This window comes from Rutidosis leptorrhynchoides, chromosome 11 (genome assembly GCF_046630445.1).
Source record: "Rutidosis leptorrhynchoides isolate AG116_Rl617_1_P2 chromosome 11, CSIRO_AGI_Rlap_v1, whole genome shotgun sequence".
Classification (NCBI taxonomy): domain Eukaryota; kingdom Viridiplantae; phylum Streptophyta; class Magnoliopsida; order Asterales; family Asteraceae; genus Rutidosis; species Rutidosis leptorrhynchoides.
In genome coordinates, this window is record NC_092343.1 from 279,563,295 (window position 1) to 279,582,548 (window position 19,254).

Genomic DNA, 19,254 nt, shown 5'->3' on the forward strand with positions numbered 1-19,254 from the left:
TTCACGTAGCTAAAATGAGAAAAATTATCCAATCTTGTTTTACCCATAACTTCTTCATTTTAAATCCGTTTTGAGTGAATCAAATTGCTATGGTTTCATATTGAACTCTATTTTATGAATCTAAACAAAAAAAGTATAGGTTTCTAGTCGGAAAAATAAGTTACAAGTCGTTTTTGTAAAGGTAGTCATTTCAGTCGAAAGAACGACGTCTAGATGACCATTTTAGAAAACATACTTCCACTTTGAGTTTAACCATAATTTTTGGATATAGTTTCATGTTCATAATAAAAATCATTTTCTCAGAATAACAACTTTTAAATCAAAGTTTATCATAGTTTTTAATTAACTAACCCAAAACAGCCCGCGGTGTTACTACGACGGCGTAAATCCGGTTTTACGGTGTTTTTCGTGTTTCCAGGTTTTAAATCATTAAGTTAGCATATCATATAGATATAGAACATCTGTTTAGTTGATTTTAAAAGTCAAGTTAGAAGGATTAACTTTTGTTTGCGAACAAGTTTAGAATTAACTAAACTATGTTCTAGTGATTACAAGTTTAAACCTTCGAATAAGATAGCTTTATATGTATGAATCGAATGATGTTATGAACATCATTACTACCTTAAGTTCCTTGGATGAACCTACTGGAAAAGAGAAAAATGGATCTAGCTTCAATGGATCCTTGGATGGCTCAAAGTTCTTGAAGCAAAATCATGACACGAAAACAAGTTCAAGTAAGATCATCACTTGAAATAAGATTGTTATAGTTATAGAAATTGAACCAAAGTTTGAATATGATTATTACCTTGTATTAGAATGATAACCTACTGTAAGAAACAAAGATTTCTTGAGGTTGGATGATCACCTTACAAGATTGGAAGTGAGCTAGCAAACTTGAAAGTATTCTTGATTTTATGAAACTAGAACTTTTGGAATTTATGAAGAACACTTAGAACTTGAAGATAGAACTTGAGAGAGTTCAATTAGATGAAGAAAATTGAAGAATGAAAGTGTTTGTAGGTGTTTTTGGTCGTTGGTGTATGGATTAGATATAAAGGATATGTAATTTTGTTTTCATGTAAATAAGTCATGAATGATTACTCATATTTTTGTAATCTTATGAGATATTTCATGCTAGTTGCCAAATGATGGTTCCCACATGTGTTAGGTGACTCACATGGGCTGCTAAGAGCTGATCATTGGAGTGTATATACCAATAGTACATACATCTAAAAGCTGTGTATTGTACGAGTACAAATACGGGTGCATACGAGTAGAATTGTTGATGAAACTGAACGAGAATGTAATTGTAAGCATTTTTGTTAAGTAGAAGTATTTTGATAAGTGTATTGAAGTCTTTCAAAAGTGTATAAATACATATTAAAACACTACATGTATATACATTTTAACTGAGTCGTTAAGTCATCGTTAGTCGTTACATGTAAGTGTTGTTTTGAAACCTTTAGGTTAACGATCTTGTTAAATGTTGTTAACCCAATGTTTATAATATCAAAAGAGATTTTAAATTATTATATTATCATGATATTATGATGTACGAATATCTCTTAATATGATATATATACATTAAATGTCGTTACAACGATAAACGTTACATATATGTCTCGTTTCAAAATCATTAAGTTAGTAGTCTTGTTTTTACATATGTAGTTCATTGTTAATATAATTAATGATATGTTTACTTATCATAATATCATGTTAACTATATATATAACCATATATATGTCATCATATAGTTTTTTTTTACAAGTTTTAACGTTCGTGAATCACCGGTCAACTTGGGTGGTCAATTGTTTATATGAAACCTATTTCAATTAATCAAGTCTTAACAAGTTTGATTGCTTAACATGTTGGAAACATTTAATCATGTAAACATCAATCTCAATTAACATATATAAACATGGAAAAGTTCGGGTCACTACAGTACCTACCCGTTAAATAAATTTCGTCCCGAAATTTTAAGCTGTTGAAGGTGTTGACGAATCTTCTGGAAATAGATGCGGGTATTTCTTCTTCATCTGATCTTCACGCTCCCAGGTGAACTCGGGTCCTCTACGAGCATTCCATCGAACCTTAACAATTGGTATCTTGTTTTGCTTAAGTCTTTTAACCTCACGATCCATTATTTCGACGGGTTCTTCGATGAATTGGAGTTTTTCGTTGATTTGGATTTCATCTAACGGAATAGTGAGATCTTCTTTAGCAAAACATTTCTTCAAATTCGAGACGTGGAAAGTGTTATGTACAGCCGCGAGTTGTTGAGGTAACTCAAGTCGGTAAGCTACTGGTCCGACACGATCAATAATCTTGAATGGTCCAATATACCTTGGATTTAATTTTCCTCGTTTACCAAATCGAACAACGCCTTTCCAAGGTGAAACTTTAAGCATGACCATCTCTCCAATTTCAAATTCTATATCTTTTCTTTTAATGTCAGCGTAGCTCTTTTGTCGACTTTGGGCGGTTTTCAACCGTTGTTGAATTTGGATGATCTTCTCGGTAGTTTCTTGTATAATCTCCGGACCCGTAATCTGTCTATCCCCCACCTCACTCCAACAAATCGGAGACCTGCACTTTCTACCATAAAGTGCTTCAAACGGCGCCATCTCAATGCTTGAATGGTAGCTGTTGTTGTAGGAAAATTCTGCTAACGGTAGATGTCGATCCCAACTGTTTCCGAAATCAATAACACATGCTCGTAGCATGTCTTCAAGCGTTTGTATCGTCCTTTTGCTCTGCCCATCAGTTTGTGGATGATAGGCAGTACTCATGTCTAGACGAGTTCCTAATGCTTGCTGTAATGTCTGCCAGAATCTTGAAATAAATCTGCCATCCCTATCAGAGATAATAGAGATTGGTATTCCATGTCTGGAGACGACTTCCTTCAAATACAGTCGTGCTAACTTCTCCATCTTGTCATCTTCTCTTATTGGTAGGAAGTGTGCTGATTTGGTGAGACGATCAACTATTACCCAAATAGTATCAAAACCACTTGCAGTCCTTGGCAATTTAGTGATGAAATCCATGGTAATGTTTTCCCATTTCCATTCCGGGATTTCGGGTTGTTGAAGTAGACCTGATGGTTTCTGATGCTCAGCTTTGACCTTAGAACACGTCAAACATTCTCCTACGTATTTAGCAACATCGGCTTTCATACCCGACCACCAAAAATGTTTCTTGAGATCCTTGTACATCTTCCCCGTTCCAGGATGTATTGAGTATCTGGTTTTATGAGCTTCTCTAAGTACCATTTCTCTCATATCTCCAAATTTTGGTACCCAAATCCTTTCAGCCCTATACCGGGTTCCGTCTTCCGAATATTAAGATGCTTCTCCGATCCTTTGGGTATTTCATCCTTTAAATTTCCCTCTTTTAAAACTCCTTGTTGCGCCTCCTTTATTTGAGTAGTAATGTTATTATGAATCATTATATTCATAGATTTTACTCGAATGGGTTCTCTATCCTTCCTGCTCAAGGCATCGGCTACCACATTTGCCTTCCCCGGGTGGTAACGAATCTCAAAATCGTAATCATTCAATAATTCAATCCACCTACGCTGCCTCATATTCAGTTGTTTCTGATTAAATATGTGTTGAAGACTTTTGTGGTCGGTATATATAATACTTTTGACCCCATATAAGTAGTGCCTCCAAGTCTTTAATGCAAAAACAACCGCGCCTAATTCCAAATCATGCGTCGTATAATTTTGTTCGTGAATCTTCAATTGTCTAGACGCATAAGCAATCACCTTCGTTCGTTGCATTAATACACAACCGAGACCTTGCTTTGATGCGTCACAATAAATCACAAAATCATCATTCCCTTCAGGCAATGACAATATAGGTGCCGTAGTTAGCTTTTTCTTCAATAACTGAAACGCTTTCTCTTGTTCATCATTCCATTCAAATTTCTTCCCTTTATGCGTTAATGCAGTCAAGGGTTTTGCTATTCTGGAAAAGTCTTGGATGAACCTTCTGTAGTAACCAGCTAGTCCTAAAAACTGGCGTATGTGTTTCGGAGTTTTCGGGGTTTTCCACTTTTCAACAGTTTCTATCTTTGCTGGATCCACCTTAATACCTTCTTTGTTCACTATGTGACCGAGGAATTGAACTTCTTCCAACCAAAATGCACACTTTGAAAACTTAGCGTACAATTCTTCCTTCCTCAATACTTCTAACACCTTTCTCAAATGTTCACCGTGTTCTTGGTCATTCTTTGAGTAAATAAGTATGTCATCAATGAAAACAATGACAAACTTGTCAAGGTATGGTCCACACACTCGGTTTATAAGGTCCATGAACACAGCTGGTGCATTAGTTAAACCAAACGGCATGACCATAAACTCGTAATGACCGTAACGTGTTCTGAAAGCAGTCTTTGGAATATCATCTTCTTTCACCCGCATTTGATGATACCCGGAACGTAAGTCAATCTTTGAATAAACAGACGAGCCTTGTAGTTGATCAAATAAGTCGTCGATTCTCGGTAGTGGGTAGCGGTTCTTGATGGTAAGTTTGTTCAACTCTCGGTAGTCGATACACAACCTGAATGTACCATCTTTCTTCTTGACAAACAAAACAGGAGCTCCCCACGGTGATGTGCTTGGTCGAATGAAACCACGCTCTAAAAGTTCTTGTAATTGGCTTTGCAGTTCTTTCATCTCGCTGGGTGCGAGTCTGTAAGGAGCACGAGCTATTGGTGCAGCTCCTGGTACAAGATCTATTTGAAATTCAACGGATCGATGTGGGGGTAATCCCGGTAATTCTTTCGGAAATACATCGGGAAATTCTTTTGCAATGGGAACATCATTGATGCTCTTTTCTTCAGTTTGTACTTTCTCGACGTGTGCTAGAACAGCATAGCAACCTTTTCTTATTAGTTTTTGTGCCTTCAAATTACTAATAAGATGTAGCTTCGTGTTGCCCTTTTCTCCGTACACCATTAAGGGTTTTCCTTTTTCTCGTATAATGCGAATTGCATTTTTGTAACAAACGATCTCCGCTTTCACTTCTTTCAACCAGTCCATACCGATTATCACATCAAAACTCCCTAACTCTACTGGTATCAAATCAATCTTAAATGTTTCGCTAACCAGTTTAATTTCTCGATTCCGACATATATTATCTGCTGAAATTAATTTACCATTTGCTAATTCGAGTAAAAATTTACTATCCAAAGGCGTCAATGGACAACTTAATTTAGCACAAAAATCTCTACTCATATAGCTTCTATCCGCACCCGAATCAAATAAAACGTAAGCAGATTTATTGTCAATAAGAAACGTACCCGTAACAAGCTCCGGGTCTTCCTGTGCCTCTACCGCATTAATATTGAAAACTCTTCCACGGCCTTGTCCATTCGTGTTCTCCTGGTTCGGGCAATTTCTAATAATGTGGCCTGGTTTTCCACATTTATAACAAACTACATTGGCATAACTTGCTCCGACACTACTTGCTCCGCCATTACTCGTTCCGACACCATTTGTTCCTTTCGTTCTATTAACCCCTGGTCCGTAGACCTCACACTTCGCCGCGCTATGACCATTTCTTTTACACTTGTTGCAAAATTTGGTGCAGAACCCCGAGTGATTCTTTTCACACCTTTGGCATAGTTGCTTCTGATTGTTGTTGTTGTTGCGGTTATTATTGTTGTTGGGATGATTGTTGTAGTTGCTGTTGTTGTTGTTGTTGTTGTTGGGCCGTTTGTTGTAGTTGCGATTGATGTTGCGATTGTTGGGATAATTGTTGCGATTATTGTTGTAATTGCTGTTGTTGTTGTATTGGTGATTCTTATCACCGTTTTCCTCCCACTTTCTTTTGACTTGCTTCACATTGGCCTCTTCAGCAGTCTGTTCTTTAATTCTTTCTTCAATCTGGTTCACTAGTTTGTGAGCCATTCTACATGCCTGTTGTATGGAGGCGGGCTCGTGTGAACTTATATCTTCTTGGATTCTTTCCGGTAATCCTTTCACAAACGCGTCGATCTTCTCTTCCTCATCTTCGAATGCTCCCGGACACAATAGGCACAATTCTGTGAATCGTCTTTCGTACGTGGTAATATCAAATCCTTGGGTTCGTAACCCTCTAAGTTCTGTCTTGAGCTTATTGACCTCGGTTCTGGGACGGTACTTCTCGTTCATCAAGTGCTTGAATGCTGACCACGGTAGTGCGTACGCATCATCTTGTCCCACTTGCTCTAGATAGGTATTCCACCATGTTAACGCAGAACCTGTGAAGGTATGCGTAGCGTACTTCACTTTGTCCTCTTCAGTACACTTACTTATGGCAAACACCGATTCAACCTTCTCGGTCCACCGTTTCAATCCGATCGGTCCTTCGGTTCCATCAAATTCCAAAGGTTTGCAGGCAGTGAATTCTTTGTAGGTGCATCCTACACGATTTCCTGTACTGCTAGATCCAAGGTTATTGTTGGTATGTAGCGCAGCCTGTACTGCGGCTATGTTTGAAGCTAGAAAAGTACGGAATTCCTCTTCATTCATATTCACGGTGTGTCGAGTAGTCGGTGCCATTTCCTTCAAAATAGTTAAATGGAACAAGTTAATCATACAGAATATTAAGAGTAGTTAATAGTATTTCGTAGCATAATATGAACTCATTTATAAAAGCTTTTTCTTCATATTAGCGTTTTATAAGTTTAAATTCGGGTAGTACCTACCCGTTAAGTTCATACTTAGTAGCTAATATACAATTCAACTACTACAATTCTATATGAAAAATTGATTATAATAATATTTCGCGTTCAAACTTTTATACAATATTTTACAAACTTACAATACCGCTTATTTTACATAAAGCATGAAATATAGCACACAATAACTTTGATACAAGATAGTTGTGAAGACAATTCTAGCTAGTACACAAGTCGTTCAGCAAAGGCAATAAAGACACGTAATTCATACGTCCAGAAACAAGTCATGCATTCTGGTTTTACTAGGACTACTTCCCATCCTTGGTCTTGTGCAACATAACCGTTATGGCCGTTGATAAGACAGCGTGTTGTAACGTCATCAAAGGGACGAGGGTTACGTAATGTCCAACAGTCCCGTAATAATCTAAAAACCTCATTTCTTACCCCAATTACCGACTCCGTCACTTGTGGAAACGTTTTGTTTAATAGTTGTAGCCCGATGTTCTTGTTCTCACTTTGGTGAGAAGCGAACATTACTAATCCGTAAGCATAACATGCTTCTTTATGTTGCATGTTAGCCGCTTTTTCTAAATCACGAAGTCCAATATTCGGATATATTGAGTCAAAATAATTTCTTAACCCGTTGCGTAAAATAGCATTTGGGTTCCCCGCAATATATGCGTCAAAGTAAACACATCGTAACTTATGGGTTTCCCAATGTGATATCCCCCATCTTTCAAACGAAAGTCTCTTATAAACCAAGACATTCTTGGAACGTTCTTCGAATGTCTTACAAACTGATCTCGCCTTAAATAGTTGTGCCGAAGAATTCTGGCCGACTCTAGACAAGATTTCATCAATCATGTCTCCGGGTAGGTCTCTTAAAATATTGGGTTGTCTATCCATTTTGTGTTTTTAAACTGTAAAATAGACAAGAGTTAGATTCATAAAAAAAATACTTATTAATACAAGCAATTTTTACATATATCATAAAGCATAAGAACACTATATTCCATATATTACACCACACGAATACAACTATCTTATTCCGACTCGCTCGTTTCTTCTTCTTCGGTTTTGGTTCGTTTTGCCAAGTTTCTAGGGATATATGATGTTCCCCTAATACGAGCCGTCGTTGTCCACATTGGTTTAGAAAAACCTGGTGGTTTAGAGGTTCCCGGGTCATTGTTACAACTTAAGGACTTCGGGGGTTGACGATACATATAAAGTTCATCGGGGTTGGAATTAGATTTCTCTATTTTTATGCCCTTTCCCTTATTATTTTCTTTTGCCTTTTTAAATTCAGTTGGGGTAATTTCTATAACATCATCGGAATTCTCGTCGGAATCCGATTCATCGGAGAATTGGTAATCCTCCCAATATTTTGCTTCCTTGGCAGAAACACCATTGACCATAATTAACTTTGGTCGGTTGGTTGAGGATTTTCTTTTACTTAACCGTTTTATTATTTCCCCCACCGGTTCTATTTCTTCATCCGGTTCCGATTCTTCTTCCGGTTCCGATTCTTCTTCCGGTTCCGACTCTTCTTCCGGTTCCTCTTCGGGAACTTGTGAATCAGTCCACAAATCATTCCAGTTTACATTTGACTCTTCATTATTATTAGGTGAGTCAATGGGACTTGTTCTAGAGGTAGACATCTATCACATAATATCAAACACGTTAAGAGATTAATATATCACATAATATTCATATGTTAAAAATATATAGTTTCCAAAAAAAATGTTAAGCAATCATTTTTAAAGAAAACACGGTCGAAGTCCAGACTCACTAATGCATCCTAACAAACTCGATAAGACACACTAATGCAAATTTTCTGGTTCTCTAAGACCAACGCTCGGATACCAACTGAAATGTCCCGTTCTTATTGATTAAAAACGTTCCATATTAATTGATTTCGTTGCGAGGTTTTGACCTCTATATGAGACGTTTTTCAAAGACTGCATTCATTTTTAAACAAACCATAACCTTTATTTCATCAATAAAGGTTTAAAAAGCTTTACGTAGATTATCAAATAATGATAATCTAAAATATCCTGTTTACACACGACCATTACATAATGGTTTACAATACAAATATGTTACAACAAAATAAGTTTCTTGAATGCAGTTTTTACACAATATCATACAAGCATGGACTCCAAATCTTGTCCTTATTTAAGTATGCGACAGCGGAAGCTCTTAATAATCACCTGAGAATAAACATGCTTAAAACGTCAACAAAAATGTTGGTGAGTTATAGGTTTAACCTATATATATCAAATCGTAACAATAGACCACAAGATTTCATATTTCAATACACATCCCATACATAGAGATAAAAATCATTCATATGGTGAACACCTGGTAACCGACAATAACAAGATGCATATATAAGAATATCCCCATCATTCCGGGACACCCTTCGGATATGATATAAATTTCGAAGTACTAAAGCATCCTGTACTTTGGATGGGGTTTGTTAGGCCCAATAGATCTATCTTTAGGATTCGCGTCAATTAGGGTGTCTGTTCCCTAATTCTTAGATTACCAGACTTAATAAAAAGGGGCATATTCGATTTCGATAATTCAACCATAGAATGTAGTTTCACGTACTTGTGTCTATTTTGTAAATCATTTATAAAACCTGCATGTATTCTCATCCCAAAAATATTAGATTTTAAAAGTGGGACTATAACTCACTTTCACAGATTTTTACTTCGTCGGGAAGTAAGACTTGGCCACTGGTTGATTCACGAACCTATAACAATATATACATATATATCAAAGTATGTTCAAAATATATTTACAACACTTTTAATATATTTTGATGTTTTAAGTTTATTAAGTCAGCTGTCCTCGTTAGTAACCTACAACTAGTTGTCCACAGTTAGATGTATAGAAATAAATCGATAAATATTATCTTGAATCAATCCACGACCCAGTGTATACGTATCTCAGTATTGATCACAACTCAAACTATATATATTTTGGAATCAACCTCAACCCTGTATAGCTAACTCCAACATTCACATATAGAGTGTCTATGGTTGTTCCGAAATATATATAGATGTGTCGACATGATAGGTCGAAACATTGTATACGTGTCTATGGTATCTCAAGATTACATAATATATAATACAAGTTGATTAAGTTATGGTTGGAATAGATTTGTTACCAATTTTCACGTAGCTAAAATGAGAAAAATTATCCAATCTTGTTTTACCCATAACTTCTTCATTTTAAATCCGTTTTGAGTGAATCAAATTGCTATGGTTTCATATTGAACTCTATTTTATGAATCTAAACAAAAAAAGTATAGGTTTCTAGTCGGAAAAATAAGTTACAAGTCGTTTTTGTAAAGGTAGTCATTTCAGTCGAAAGAACGACGTCTAGATGACCATTTTAGAAAACATACTTCCACTTTGAGTTTAACCATAATTTTTGGATATAGTTTCATGTTCATAATAAAAATCATTTTCTCAGAATAACAACTTTTAAATCAAAGTTTATCATAGTTTTTAATTAACTAACCCAAAACAGCCCGCGGTGTTACTACGACGGCGTAAATCCGGTTTTACGGTGTTTTTCGTGTTTCCAGGTTTTAAATCATTAAGTTAGCATATCATATAGATATAGAACATGTGTTTAGTTGATTTTAAAAGTCAAGTTAGAAGGATTAACTTTTGTTTGCGAACAAGTTTAGAATTAACTAAACTATGTTCTAGTGATTACAAGTTTAAACCTTCGAATAAGATAGCTTTATATGTATGAATCGAATGATGTTATGAACATCATTACTACCTTAAGTTCCTTGGATGAACCTACTGGAAAAGAGAAAAATGGATCTAGCTTCAATGGATCCTTGGATGGCTCAAAGTTCTTGAAGCAAAATCATGACACGAAAACAAGTTCAAGTAAGATCATCACTTGAAATAAGATTGTTATAGTTATAGAAATTGAACCAAAGTTTGAATATGATTATTACCTTGTATTAGAATGATAACCTACTGTAAGAAACAAAGATTTCTTGAGGTTGGATGATCACCTTACAAGATTGGAAGTGAGCTAGCAAACTTGAAAGTATTCTTGATTTTATGAAACTAGAACTTTTGGAATTTATGAAGAACACTTAGAACTTGAAGATAGAACTTGAGAGAGTTCAATTAGATGAAGAAAATTGAAGAATGAAAGTGTTTGTAGGTGTTTTTGGTCGTTGGTGTATGGATTAGATATAAAGGATATGTAATTTTGTTTTCATGTAAATAAGTCATGAATGATTACTCATATTTTTGTAATCTTATGAGATATTTCATGCTAGTTGCCAAATGATGGTTCCCACATGTGTTAGGTGACTCACATGGGCTGCTAAGAGCTGATCATTGGAGTGTATATACCAATAGTACATACATCTAAAAGCTGTGTATTGTACGAGTACGAATACGGGTGCATACGAGTAGAATTGTTGATGAAACTGAACGAGAATGTAATTGTAAGCATTTTTGTTAAGTAGAAGTATTTTGATAAGTGTATTGAAGTCTTTCAAAAGTGTATAAATACATATTAAAACACTACATGTATATACATTTTAACTGAGTCGTTAAGTCATCGTTAGTCGTTACATGTAAGTGTTGTTTTGAAACCTTTAGGTTAACGATCTTGTTAAATGTTGTTAACCCAATGTTTATAATATCAAAAGAGATTTTAAATTATTATATTATCATGATATTATGATGTACGAATATCTCTTAATATGATATATATACATTAAATGTCGTTACAACGATAAACGTTACATATATGTCTCGTTTCAAAATCATTAAGTTAGTAGTCTTGTTTTTACATATGTAGTTCATTGTTAATATAATTAATGATATGTTTACTTATCATAATATCATGTTAACTATATATATAACCATATATATGTCATCATATAGTTTTTTTTTACAAGTTTTAACGTTCGTGAATCACCGGTCAACTTGGGTGGTCAATTGTTTATATGAAACCTATTTCAATTAATCAAGTCTTAACAAGTTTGATTGCTTAACATGTTGGAAACATTTAATCATGTAAACATCAATCTCAATTAACATATATAAACATGGAAAAGTTCGGGTCACTACACCGGGCCACATTATTAGAAATTGCCCGAACCAGGAGAACACGAATGGACAAGGCCGCAGAAGAGTTTTTAATATTAATGTGCCAGAGACACAGGAAGACCCGGAGCTTATTACGTGTACGTTTCTTATTGACAATAAATCTGCTTACGTTTTATTTGATTCGGGTGCGGATAGAAGCTATATGAGTAGAGATTTTTGTGCTAAATTAAGTTGTCCATTGACGCCTTTGGATAGTAAATTTTTACTCTAATTAGCAAATGGTAAATTAATTTTAGCAGATAATATATGTCGGAATCGAGAAATTAAACTGGTTAGCGAAACATTTAAGATTGATTTGATACCAGTAGAGTTAGGGAGTTTTGATGTGATAATCGGTATGGACTGGTTGAAAGAAGTGAAAGCAGAGATCGTTTGTTACAAAAATGCAATTCGCATTATACGAGAAAAAGGAAAACCCTTAATGGTGTACGGAGAAAAGGGCAACACGAAGCTACATCTTATTAGTAATTTGAAGGCACAAAAACTAATAAGAAAAGGTCGCTATGCTGTTCTAGCACACGTCGAGAAAGTACAAATTGAAGAAAAGAGCATCAATGATGTTCCCGTCGCAAAAGAATTTCCCGATGTATTTCCGAAAGAATTACCGGGATTACCCCCACATCGATCCGTTGAATTTCAAATAGATCTTGTACCAGGAGCTGCACCAATAGCTCATGCTCCTTACAGACTCACACCCAGTGAGATGAAAGAACTGCAAAGACAATTACAAGAACTTTTAGAGCGTGGTTTCATTCGACCAAGCACATCACCGTGGGGAGCTCCTGTTTTGTTTGTCAAGAAGAAAGATAGTACATTCAGGTTATGTATCGACTACCGAGAGTTGAACAAACTTACCATCAAGAACCGCTACCCACTACCGAGAATCGACGACTTATTTGATCAACTACAAGGCTCGTCTGTTTATTCAAAGATTGACTTACGTTCCGGGTATCATCAAATGCGGGTGAAAGAAGATGATATTCCAAAGACTGCTTTCAGAACACGTTACGGTCATTACGAGTTTATGGTCATGCCCTTTGGTTTAACTAATGCACCAGCTGTGTTCATGGACCTTATGAACCGAGTGTGTGAACCATACCTTGACAAGTTTGTCATTCTTTTCATTGATGACATACTTATTTACTCAAAGAATGACCAAGAACACGGTGAACATTTGAGAAATGTGTTAGAAGTATTGAGGAAGGAAGAATTGTACGCTAAATTTTCAAAGTGTGCATTTTGGTTGAAAGAAGTTCAATTCCTCGGTCACATAGTGAACAAAAAAGGTATTAAGGTGGATCCGGCAAAGATAGAAATTGTTGAAAAGTGGGAAACCCCAAAAACTCCGAAACACATACGCCAGTTTTTAGGACTAGCTGGTTACTACAGAAGGTTCATCCAAGACTTTTCCAGAATAGCAAAACCCTTGACTGCATTAACGCATAAAGGGAAGAAATTTGAATGGAATGATGAACAAGAGAAAGCGTTTCAGTTATTGAAGAAAAAGCTAACTACGGCACCTATATTGTCATTGCCTGAAGGGAATGATGATTTTGTGATTTATTGGGACGCATCAAAGCAAGGTCTCGGTTGTGTATTAATGCAACGAACGAAGGTGATTGCTTATGCATCTAGACAATTGAAGATTCACGAACAAAATTATACGACGCATGATTTGGAATTAGGCGCGGTTGTTTTTGCATTAAAGACTTGGAGGCACTACTTATATGGGGTCAAAAGTATTATATATACCGACCACAAAAGTCTTCAACACATATTTAATCAGAAACAACTGAATATGAGGCAGCGTAGGTGGATTGAATTGTTGAATAATTACGACTTTGAGATTTGTTACCACCCGGGGAAGGCAAATGTGGTAGCCGATGCCTTGAGCAGGAAGGACAGAGAACCCATTCGAGTAAAATCTATGAATATAATGATTCATAATAACCTTACTACTCAAATAAAGGAGGCGCAACAAGGAGTTTTAAAAGAGGGAAATTTAAAGGATGAAATACCCAAAGGATCGGAGAAGCATCTTAATATTCGGGAAGACGGAACCCGGTATAGGGCTGAAAGGATTTGGGTACCAAAATTTGGAGATATGAGAGAAATGGTACTTAGAGAAGCTCATAAAACCAGATACTCAATACATCCTGGAACGGGGAAGATGTACAAGGATCTTAAGAAACATTTTTGGTGGCCAGGTATGAAAGCCGATATTGCTAAATATGTAGGAGAATGTTTGACGTGTTCTAAGGTCAAAGCTGAACATCAGAAATCATCAGGTCTACTACAACAACCTGAAATCCCGGAAAGGAAATGGGAAAACATTACCATGGATTTCATTACTAAATTGCCAAGGACTGCAAGTGGTTTTGATACTATTTGGGTAATAGTTGATCGTCTCACCAAATCAGCACACTTCCTGCCAATAAGAGAAGATGACAAGATGGAGAAGTTAGCACGACTGTATTTTAAGGAAGTCGTCTCCAGACATGGAATACCAATCTCTATTATCTCTGATAGGGATGGCAGATTTATTTCAAGATTCTGGCAGACATTACAGCAAGCATTAGGAACTCGTCTAGACATGAGTACTGCCTATCATCCACAAACTGATGGGCAGAGCGAAAGGACGATACAAATGCTTGAAGACATTCTACGAGCATGTGTTATTGATTTCGGAAACAGTTGAGATCGACATCTACCGTTAGCAGAATTTTCCTACAACAACAGCTACCATTCAAGCATTGAGATGGCGCCGTTTGAAGCACTTTATGGTAGAAAGTGCAGGTCTCCGATTTGTTGGAGTGAAGTGGGGGATAGACAGATTACGGGTCCGGAGATTATACAAGAAACTACCGAGAAGATCATCCAAATTCAACAACGGTTGAAAACCGCCCAAAATCGACAAAAGAGCTACGCTGACATTAAAAGAAAAGATATAGAATTTGAAATTGGAGAGATGGTCATGCTTAAAGTTGCACCTTGGAAAGGCGTTGTTCGATTTGGTAAATGAGGGAAATTAAAATCCAAGGTATATTGGACCATTCAAGATTATTGATCGTGTAGGACCAGTAGCTTACCGACTTGAGTTACCTCAACAACTCGCGGCTGTACATAACACTTTCCACGTCTCGAATTTGAAGAAATGTTTTGCTTAAGAAGATCTCACTATTCCGTTAGATGAAATCCAAATCAACGAAAAAATCCAATTCATCGAAGAACCCGTCGAAATAATGGATCGTGAGGTTAAAAGACTTAAGCAAAACAAGATACCAATTGTTAAGGTTCGATGGAATGCTAGTAGAGGACCCGAGTTCACCTGGGAGCGTGAAGATCAGATGAAGAAGAAATACCCGCATTTATTTCCAGAAGATACGTCAACACCTCCAATTGCTTAAAATTTCGGGACGAAATTTATTTAACGGGTAGGTACTGTAGTGACCCGAACTTTTCCATGTTTATATATATTAATTGAGATTGATATTTACATGATTAAATGTTTCCAACATGTTAAGCAATCAAACTTGTTAAGACTTGATTAATTGAAATATGTTTCATATAGACAATTGACCACCCAAGTTGACCGGTGATTCACGAACGTTAAAACTTGTAAAAACTATATGATGACATATATATGGATATATATATAGTTAACATGATAATATGATAAGTAAACATATCATTAAGTATATTAACAATGAACTACATATGTAAAAACAAGACTACTAACTTAATGATTTTTAAACGAGACATATATGTAACGATTATCGTTGTAAAGATATTTAATGTATATATATCATATTAAGAGATATTCATACATGATAATATCATGATAATATAATAATTTAAAATCTCATTTGGTATTATAAACATTGGGTTAACAACATTTAACAAGATCGTTAACCTAAAGGTTTCAAAACAACACTTACATGTAACGACTAACGATGACTTAACGACTCAGTTAAAATGTATATACATGTAGTGTTTTAATATGTATTTATACACTTTTGAAAGACTTAAATACACTTATCAAAATACTTCTACTTAACAAAAATGCTTACAATTACATCCTCGTTCAGTTTCATCAACAATTCTACTCGTATGCACCCGTATTCGTACTCGTACAATACACAGCTTTTAGATGTATGTACTATTGGTATATACACTCCAATGATCAGCTCTTAGCAGCCCATGTGAGTCACCTAACACATGTGGGAACCATCATTTGGCAACTAGCATGAAATATCTCATAAAATTACAAAAATATGAGTAATCATTCATGACTTATTTACATGAAAACAAAATTACATATCCTTTATATCTAATCCATACACCAACGACCAAAAACACCTACAAACACTTTCATTCTTCAATTTTCTTCATCTAATTAATCTCTCTCAAGTTCTATCTTCAAGTTCTAAGTGTTCTTCATAAATTCTACAAGTTCTAGTTACATAAAATCAAGAATACTTTCAAGTTTGCTAGCTCACTTCCAATCTTGTAAGGTGATCATCCAACCTCAAGAAATCTTTGTTTCTTACAGTAGGTTATCATTCTAATACAAGGTAATAATCATATTCAAACTTTGGTTCAATTTCTATAACTATAACAATCTTATTTCAAGTGATGATCTTACTTGAACTTGTTTTCGTGTCATGATTCTACTTCAAGAACTTCGAGCCATCCAAGGATCCGTTGAAGCTAGATCCATTTTTCTCTTTTCCAGTAGGTTTATCCAAGGAACTTAAGGTAGTAATGATGTTCATAACATCATTCGATTCATACATATAAAGCTATCTTATTCGAAGTTTTAAACTTGTAATCACTAGAACATAGTTTAGTTAATTCTAAACTTGTTCGCAAACAAAAGTTAATCCTTCTAAATTGACTTTTAAAATCAACTAAACACATGTTCTATATCTATATGATATGCTAACTTAATGATTTAAAACCTGGAAACACGAAAAATACCGTAAAACCGAATTTACGCCGTCGTAGTAACACCGCGGGCTGTTTTGGGTTAGTTAATTAAAAACTATGATAAACTTTGATTTAAAAGTTGTTATTATGAGAAAATGATTTTTATTATGAACATGAAACTATATCCAAAAATTATGGTTAAACTCAAAATGGAAGTATGTTTTCTAAAATGGTCATCTAGACGTCGTTCTTTCGACTGAAATGACTACCTTTACAAAAAAGACTTGTAACTTATTTTTCCGACTATAAACCTATACTTTTTCTGTTTAGATTCATAAAATAGAGTTCAATATGAAACCATAGCAATTTGATTCACTCAAAACGGATTTAAAATGAAGAAGTTATGGGTAAAACAAGATTGGATAATTTTTCTCATTTTAGCTACGTGAAAATTGGTAACAAATCTATTCCAACCATAAATTAATCAACTTGTAGTGTATATTATGTAATCTTGAGATACCATAGACACGTATACAATGTTTCGACCTATCATGTCGACACATCTATATATATTTCGGAACAACCATAGACACTCTATATGTGAATGTTGGAGTTAGCTATACAGGGTTGAGGTTGATTCCAAAATATATATAGTTTGAGTTGCGATCAATACTGAGATACGTATACACTGGGTCGTGGATTGATTCAAGATAATATTTATCGATTTATTTCTGTACATCTAACTGTGGACAATTAGTTGTAGGTTACTAACGAGGACAGCTGACTTAATAAACTTAAAACATCAGAATATATTAAAAGTGTTGTAAATATATTTTGAACATACTTTGATATATATGTATATAATGTTATAGGTTCGTGAATCAACTAGTGGCCAAGTCTTACTTCCTGACGAAGTAAAAATATGTGAAAGTGAGTTTCATTTGCTCTTTTTACTCTTTACCTTTTTGGGCTGAGAATACATGCAAATGCTTTATTAAATGTTTTACAATATTTATATGTGTGAGTTTGATTTACCTTTTTACCCTTTATATTTTTGGGCTGAGAATACATGCGCAATTTTTATAAATATTTTTACGAAATAAACACAAGTAATCAAAACTACATTATATGGTGTGATCGAAATCGAATATGCCCCTTTTTATTAAGTCTGGTAATCTAAGAATTAGGGAACAGACACCCTAATTGACGCGAACTCTAAAGATAGATCTATTGGGCCTAACAAACCCCATCCAAAGTACCGGATGCTTTAGTACTTCGAAATTTATATCATATCCGAAGGGTGTCCCGGAATGATGGGGATATTCTTATATATGCATCTTGTTAATGTCGGTTACCAGGTGTTCACCATATGAATGATTTTTATCTCTATGTATGGGATGTGTATTGAAATATGAAATCTTGTGGTCTATTATTATGATTTGATATATATAGGTTAAACCTATAACTCACCAACATTTTTGTTGACGTTTTAAGCATGTTTATTCTCAGGTGATTATTAAGAGCTTCCGCTGTTGCATACTTAAATAAGGACGAGATTTGGAGTCCATGCTTGTATGATATTGTGTAAAAACTGCATTCAAGAAACTTATTTTGTTGTAACATATTTGTATTGTAAACCATTATGTAATGGTCGTGTGTAAACAGAATATTTTAGATTATCATTATTTGATAATCTACGTAAAGCTTTTTAAACCTTTATTGATGAAATAAAGGTTATGGTTTGTTTTAAAAGGAATGCAGTCTTTGAAAAACGTCTCATATAGAGGTAAAAACCTCGCAACGAAATCAATTAATATGGAACGTTTTTAATCAATAAGAACGGGACATTTCAGTTGTTATCCGAGCGTTGGTCTTAGAGAACCAGAATTTTGCATTAGTGTGTCTTATCGAGTTTGTTAGGATGCATTAGTGAGTCTGGACTTCGACCGTGTTTACTTGAAAAATGATTGCTTAACAAATTTTGTTGGAAACGATATATTTTTAACAAGTGAATATTATGTGATATATTAATCTCTTAACACGTTTGATATTATGTGATAGATGTCTACCTCTAGAACAAGTCCCATTGACTCACCTAATAATAATGAAGAGTGAAATGTAAATTGGAATGATTCGTGGACTGATTCACAAGTTCCCGAAGAGGAACCAGAAGAAGAGTCGGAACCGGAAGAAGAATCGGAACCGGAAGAAGAATCGGAACCGGATGAAGAAATAGAACCGGTGAGGGAAATAATAAAACGGTTAAGTAAAAGAAAATCCTCAACCAACCGACCAAGGTTAATTATGGTCAATGGTGTTTTCGCCAAGGAAGCAAAATATTGGGAGGATTACCAATTCTCCGATGAATCGGATTCCGACGAGAATTCCGATGATGTTATAGAAATTACCTCAACTGAATTTAAAAAGGCAAAAGAAACTAATAAGGGAAATGGCATAAAAATAGAGAAATCTAATTTCAACCCCGATGAACTTTATATGT